Source organism: Pygoscelis adeliae, unplaced genomic scaffold, assembly GCF_000699105.1.
Source record: "Pygoscelis adeliae isolate BGI_AS28 unplaced genomic scaffold, ASM69910v1 Scaffold117, whole genome shotgun sequence".
Lineage (NCBI taxonomy): Eukaryota > Metazoa > Chordata > Aves > Sphenisciformes > Spheniscidae > Pygoscelis > Pygoscelis adeliae.
The window spans coordinates 5044566-5052572 of NW_008825270.1; the positions used below are offsets into that span (position 1 = coordinate 5044566).

Below are 8007 nucleotides of genomic sequence, written 5' to 3' on the forward strand. Positions count from 1 at the left end.
TAAGAGAGGTGACTCTTAAGGGAGCTTATAGGATCCCAAGGGAATGGAAACATAGTTATGTCAAAAAGCCCTACATGATTGTATGTTCATAGTCCAAAAGGCTGTGGACTAGAGCTAAGGAGACGACTAGCTGAACAGCAGCAATTTTGCAGTACTTCTATATACAGAAGAATGCAAAATATGGAAGAAAGAGTCAGGGGTGGAAGTAGAGCCAAGCAGCAGTCAGGGAGGGGATCCAAAGGGCACAGGCATTAGGACTGAGGTACAGAGGATGAGTTCTTTTTTCACAGACACATCTTAGCCTTCCTTAGGCTCCCATCCAAATAATCAACCTTGTCCCAGATGATAGCCACAACTTCTCCATATCTCCACAATTCCTCAAAGCCTGGCAGTTCAACAAAAGTGAGAGAAAGGGAAAATGCTACGCCTTTGTCAGATGTTTCAAGAGGCAGGTATGCAGTATCAAAGGGACATTTCACTGCGACATCCAACCCAGCCAAATTAATATTTTCAATTCTGACTAAAGAAATACTGCAGGAGGACTGTCACCAAAATCAAGTTATAGACTTTTCCTTTACTTACATTATTAGTCAGGGAAGTGGAAGAAAGAGAGGAGAGCGCTACTATTTTTCTCTTCAGTTCAGGAAACCCTATAGCTGAAAAACACTGTTGTCAGATTCTTTGATATCCATTATAGACACTCTCTAGACTGCTATATTTTGCACTGCTCTTGGAAGGACCTTCTATCTCATGAAGCACCTTAGGTTTAGGGTCATGCCATGAAAAGGTTATTTTGCATGCTGAGAAGAAAGATTTTGCTCTGTCTGGAAAAGCCAACTCTGCAGTCAGAAATCTGCTATAACACAAGGAAGTCCCAGCCTGTGCAGTATTACAATACCACTGTGGGGATTTGTGCAACCTATTCTACTGTAAAGATAAATACATCAGAATCTCTCTTCTTCCAAAACTTGAAAGCTGAGCTGAATTAAATTTCTGTGACTGCAGTGAAATTACAGATGTCTGGGAGAATATGGAGGGCACTCTAACTTTTTTGTATTGTCATTTCTTACTAAAACACAAATCAGAGGCTGCTCTCTATTGCAGATACTACTTGGTCCTTCAGTCAGCATATATCTAAGTTTGGGTTAATGCTGGTATCCAGTGGAATGGTGGGGTTTTCTCCTGCAATGTTAGCTAATCAGTTCCTTGAATGTCATCAAGGAAAGTATCACCAAGTTTTACATATAACTGCAAAAGTATATTATTGAAAAAGTCCCAGTTATCATGAGCGGGAAGATGCATATTTTTAACTGAATTTTCAGCTCACTATTTCTCCTTCATGACACAACAGAGAGGAAAGAAAATTTTCTTCTCTGTTATTTTGTTAGATCAACAGTCATTTATAGCAACAGAGATTTTGGTCCTAAGTTCTTAAGAAAACTATCTGATCATTTAAGGTACATGCAAGTACCTCATAAAATCATCTTCAACAGGCTCAGCATAGGAAGCAGGTTACAGGAAAACAGAGAGGTTGGGAATAAAAAGGCTCTTTTGAAACAGACAATTTCTCATAGCTGAAGAGGACAGTATGGATCTCTTACAACTACTCTTCAAGGCTTTCTGAATCTAGCTTTGAATAATGCTGGGCATTAAACTTCCGATCTTTGTCTAAAAAAGTCTACATGTTGGTTTGAAGAAGTCACACCATTTGGAAGCTTTATGCAATACTCAATTTACATTTTTTGTTTGCTTAAGTTCAAATTCCTATTTATGCATCCTTATACCTCTTGCTCTCCATTATTATTTCCTTTCATTTGTCAACAGATCATTATAATAACCCTTTCTTCATACTGTATCTGATTCAATCTGTTTAACTGATAACTATATTTATTTAAAGTTAAATCTGTTTAAATTTATCTTACCCTCTACATCCCTCCCTACCTAGCCCAGTCATATCTGTTGCTCTGCTTTGATCCCCTTTAGATTTTCACAGTGTGGTGTCCAGCAGTGTACAAAGCCTCCCTCATGCATTCATAACAGACAGGCTCTAGGAGGATAATCTGCCCACTTTAATCAGCAAAGACCTTTTCATTAATTCTGAATCTTAGCCTCCTCTTTTCTCCCCCCGAAGGTGAGGGAGTTTAAGGGTTTTTTGAAGGATGAGGTTTCCTGAGAAAGTTGGACTTTGTTCGCAGTCCCTGTCAGGTTGCTAGACAAAAGCAGCTTGAGAGGGTAACTGGGCCCTAAGCAAGCATTAGTTTTGAGGCGTAAGTAGAGATCTCTCACTTGCTGGAAATAACATACTTTTAAAACTTATAATAATTTACGCTGTCTTTTTCTTCTCCCTCTTTATACCAAGTCACAGCATCATCCTTACTCCTCCATCACAAAACAACATAGAGCAAAAGCAGAAGTCTACTCAAAAAGACTTTGGGAAAGGGTGGCAGAGATCCTCTCCAGCCAGCACATCAGAGGGTGAAGTTCATTGTCAATAAAAGTGGAATTAATTACAGTTTCAGTCTTTGAGCAAATGATCTATTTAGATGGGAACTGCACACAAAGCTGAAGTGGTACAGAGAAGTCCCTTCTCTAAAGAAAGAAGCCTTTTGCTTCTTTTGCCTGGAGAAACGACACCAAATTAGTCACTGAAGTATGCGGGCAGACTCTTTTAGGCCGCAACACAACTCAGCCTGTAGACACCCCAGGCGCCTGACCAATAAATCATATCAATTTCTCAGACTACAGATGGGTACCTATTACACAGGAAGGGGGATCACCACAGAGCTTAGGAGGTGTCTACAGTTTGCTGTGATGACTATTTTCCCATCCCCTGCAGCAAGGTCAGTGAAGACCATCCAGAAAATTACATTTGCCCATGCACCATATTGTCTGCCAAGAGCTGCTTGGAATAAACATGGGCAGTTTTGGTGCATGACCACATTGCTCCTTCCTGTCTCCAGGCCACAGCTGAGTAAATAGTGTTCAATGCTGCATGATGAAGGAAGAAAGAAAAGAGGGAAGGCACCAGTCAGAATGAGTGAAAACTGGAATCCACAACTGCTACTTTGGTTGCTACCACAAATTACTGTATCTCAAGTTCCAGTAACGAAGCAAATCACGGAGAGTTTACATCTGACCCCACAGCACAGGGCAGTGAGCTGTATGCACTCTGCCATGCTCTTGCAGTGGAACAAACTTGGTCATACCATGTGCTTAAGGATGGAGAGAGACTGATTGCAATCTGCATGTTAACCATGTTAATTTACAGCTGAACATAACACTTTGCTCTTCTACTGCAAAGCAGCTAGTAACAAATTCCAAAGTGATTTTAAAACAGCAGTACACTAAGAAGGAGATGGAAGGTTTAATAGAATAAGTACAGAAAAGTAAAGTGGTATGGCTAGAGTTGCACAAGAAGTACTTTAACTGTTCAGTCATAATTTTTGCTGTACTGGTCTTCAAACTCCTGCCCAGCCTGTACTGCTGCTGCTACTGTGCCACTAGCAAAATCCTGACTCTTTCCTACAGATCTCACTGTGAGTAGTTTATTGTCTTTTAGTGCCTGAGGCAGACTCTTCCTCATGTTTCAGAGGCATAGTGGAGAAGGAAGTTTGTCCATGTGGTACAGCCTTAGAAAACAAATACCACTTTCTGGATAAAAATGGCCTACCTTGGAGAAACATGAAGGCAGCTGCTTTGTATTTCCCTGGCTTTCAAAACACATATTGTTTTTACCAGCTTCGTTTCTGGTTTGTATGTGGCTGACAGATGGCACCTGATGCGAAGCGATGCAAACTCTAGGATTGCTAAATGATGCGTTTATGCTGCTGCCAGTGTCACGAGTGAAGTGTAGACACACCTGAGCTATCTTTAAACTAGTTATCTTTCATACCGACAGCAGCCTAACCACAGAAGCCTGGAGCTCAGTGAAGGCTGTAAAACCTACCCAGGAAGCCAATAAATATTTAGGACTTAGCCTGAATTGCAGTAATTGCTGCTGTATCTAGGCTGCTTTCGGCACAAGAAGTAGCTATCTACAATGCTGTCACAACACTGTGACAGCTGTAAATATGCCCAAAGCAGTAGGAGAATATTTACTGCAGTTGGTGTATGAAATCTGCCCCAAAAAGTCACATTAGGAACTTCCCAGAAACACAAGGATTACCTTGATGAATATACATTAAAGTTCCCTATTCCCATCATCTTTTATGTACAACCACTATCCAAGCAGGCTGGAGCCCTGGGCAATGTAGCCTTCCCCTTCGGATTATGGTAGGACACACAATTCCCACAGGTTGCTTTTCTACCACAGTCATGAAGTCATTCAAGAGTCATAAAGTCACAGAGCTGTAAATCAGTCTCCTGGAAATATAACAGAACAGCCTAATAAATAATATTGTTTTTTTTTAATGTTGGGAGAGTCTTTCCTGGCCTCTAGTTTTTTAGTGTTTCTGGTATAAGTAAGTATCACATACTTAGGATTCTCTCTATATCTGTGCAAGCTTGCAGCCTTGTAGAAAAGAACAAAACCAAACAAAAGCCCCTAAAAATAAAACTCTAGGTGTTCTTGTGCTGTCTCTAGGAGCTGCGATTTTACAAAAAAAATGAATATAAACATGAGTATTGATAATACTGCAACTTCACACCTCACATCTGGCTAATAGGCTATGCTCTGCACATGCCTTGTTCACAAGATACCTATAGCCTAATTTCTTCATCTCTCCATATATCTAGTGCTAGTAACAAACAGAAAACTAACAATTCTAGGAAAATTAATCCATGCGTAGGACCTAAACAGCGATATACACCTGTGTAAAAACCCCATTTCTTCCTCATAAAACTTTCTACTCTTAAAAAAAATTTCTTCCTTTTCAATCATTTATAAAATTTTGGATTGAGAGATTTTATGACCTATCATGAATAAGATCTGTTCCTTTTCCTTGAGAGAATCGTTGTTTAAATAAGAATTTGAAACAAAATAAAAACATTCAAGGGCTGCTTCTTTGACTAATTCACTTTTTCCACTGACAAGAGAAGATACAAAATAAACAAAAACCAGATCCAGAACGTGCATTTGTCTAATTTTAAAAATTGATTTTCCTTATTTTTCAAACAAACAAAAAATGAAACAGTGGGTCACATAATTATCCCCATAATTTGAGTTGGAAGGTTAAATAAATATAAACTAAACAATAAAGAGCAAGCTGTTGAAAGGGGCAGGTCTCATTCCACTCTCTCTTCTTTCCTTTCCCACCACTTGCTGCTGGCCATGTGGTTCTGAACCACCCCTTGTACCAGCTCTGGCACGCAGCAGGCCCCTTGCTGAGAAAATTCAACTTTTTTCCTGGGCTAGTGAATTGAACTGACTCTCAGAAATATCTGATGAAAGCTCATGCAAAGCAAGCTGTGGAAGGGCACGGCCAGGTGCAGGAAAGAGAGAAGAAGGTGGAGCAGAACGTCCCCTCCTCAGCAGAGATAAACTGTTAAGATAGGCTCAGATAATTCCCTGCTTAACATGTTTTGATTCTTAAAGTCCAGGATGTATGCAAGGCATTGTCATAGGATTAATGATCCTCCTAATTAAAAGTAGGTTCAGCTAGGTACCAGCTAAGACGGTTTGTAAACACTCTGTTGTCAGACACACTCTTAAGACAGAACTTTTGGCATCCTTACTATCCAAGCAGGCAGATGAGTTCAGGTTATTCACAAACCCCATCTGCTCTTCGTCTGATACCATTTAGGTCCTTCCAGAAGGGATCCCCAGGGCATCCTCAGGAAAGGACCCCAGAAGACTTTGTGTCTGACATGACAGCATAACCAGACAGGGTAACTGAAGAACGCTCAGAGTTGCTAGAGTTTGGGTCTGGGGGGAGTGTTCTTCCAGGAGGGTACCTGCAGCACTGGGGGCACCCTGCCTTGCCTATCCTGACCTATGAGAACACTAGCAAAATCCTGCCAGATGTAAGGATGCTGCTGCAGGCAAGTAGTCTTCACAAACAATATGTTTTGCACTCTACAAATGGAGTATGGCTGCAAACAGCAGACTTAGACAGGTGACTCCTGTTGACAACAGGTAGAAAAGACCCAGCTTATGATGTGAAAAAGCAAAGAGTGACAGAGCTTTAGCGAGATATGCCTGGAACAACCTGTGTCAGACTCAGGACAAATATAGCGGAAAGTTAAGCAGACTGACCTAAAATTATTTGTTGGGGAAGTGCTGCAAAAGAGAACAGTTAGAGGGGATTAGCACTGTGGTTGAGCAGAAAGCTAGTTTTGAGGCTCTCGGGTAAGAAGGAGAAGATTCAGCTGCAGCTGATGTGAAGAATGAATTCATTTGCTCTGGAGGGAATCTGGACAGTTCATATGAACAGTAAATTCACTGAAAAGCAGCCTTATTATGGGAAAAGCTCCAGTAGCACCATATTTTGAGCGAGCTAAAGGTTTTTTAAAGAGTAAAATCCTCTAGATGGTGTGATTGTTTTTCTGCCCTTTGATCTTGAGCCCTTTTATCCATAAACCACTTGCCAGATTAACAAAAACAAAAAATGAATTTATACAGAACTGCTCCAATTCTATCTCCAATATCCAGAATCTTGCTGTTTATACAAACTTTAATCATCCTCTAGTCTCTTTCAAATTCACCATAATTATCCTTCAGTATCAAACGTTTCATGTGGCAGCATTACTTCAGCTTTGAGTGAATGTTACTCAGGGCAGGATGAGCTGTGCCAAAGGTACAGTCCAAGGCTATCATCTGGCGTGCTTATGTGGCTAGCATGGCACATCCACAAACTGAAAAACTTAAACTTTCATTAGAAAAATAAAAAAAGTTCTCAGCTCTCATGGCTGTAAAGAAAACATTCCAATAGTGGAAGAGTTTAACTGATGCAGTGTGGTATTCCTGAATCCACAGACAGCCTGAAACATGACTCAAGTTTGAACTTTCCACCTACTTTGGGAACCTTAACACTATACCTAATGCAACACTAAAGACAATGTTAACTCTTTAATTACTTTTTTTAACTATAGGATGGGACTTTGAATGAAGTTGGAGCTTAATAAATTCAGAGTTCCTGAAGTGCAAGAACAGCAAACAATAAGAAAGGAGAAGCAGCCACAAATTCTGTCAGTATTTCCAGAACTAGAAAAAGAAGATAGAAGATGACAATCAAAAGAGCCTGGTTTAAATTTGCCAGTACGTTATTGACTACAGCAACCAAACAGTGGCTTAAATTTTATTTACTACACGGACATACAATTTTCTCCATGCAGCTTTCTTTAACGTTTGCAAAGATAATTCTGTGCATATTCTGAAGCACATATAATCCTAAAGATATGCTCAGCTCATTGAATATGATCCAAAAGGACATTTAGCCTTCTCCAAAGGACATAGGCCTGAAGCAAACAAGGAGGCTAGTTTTGTGGACTAGAGTATGAAAATGTATGACTTCCCCTCATGTTTTAGAGGCATTAAAAAGCCAAGTAAAAAATGTTAAGAATGTCCTAACATCTGAAGTTAAGTGTGATTATAAATACGCTGTACATTCTTGGGTAACTGTAAGCCTGTGGAACAGCAGAGATCACCTCTGGTAATCCTCAGTCTGTAGGTAGCTACAAGGGAAATGACATCAGATAATAAGAGGCACTTTAATCTACCAAATACAGGCATAGCAAAACCAAACCAAACCAACAACACAACACAAGACTGGCTCTTAAGACAGATAAACTACAAAACTAGAAATAAGGTACAATTTCAGAGTGAGAGTTTGATCTTCTGAGCAATAGGTGAACTAATAGATTTAGACCACTTGTATCTTGTTCAACAGTTGATTTTTCTGCACTTTGAGGAGTTTTCAGTCACTCATTGAGAAAATAATCAATCCAATGCCAGAGCTAATTGGTCATGTAAACAATAAGAAGCAAACATTCCTGTTGGAGTTCTGGCCATCTGGGGGGCAGACTGCTCAACCACTTGAAACGGGACCCACAGCAATCTTAATAGTGAAG

At 40.1% G+C, this 8007-nt stretch overlaps 1 protein-coding gene across 1 annotated transcript in view; it reads right to left on the reverse strand.

Annotated features, from left to right (window-relative positions):
- LOC103921733 (chromosome unknown open reading frame, human C11orf49) overlaps positions 1 to 8007 on the reverse strand; it is an 81324-nt gene that overhangs the window by 15048 nt on the left and 58269 nt on the right. The window lies entirely within an intron of this gene.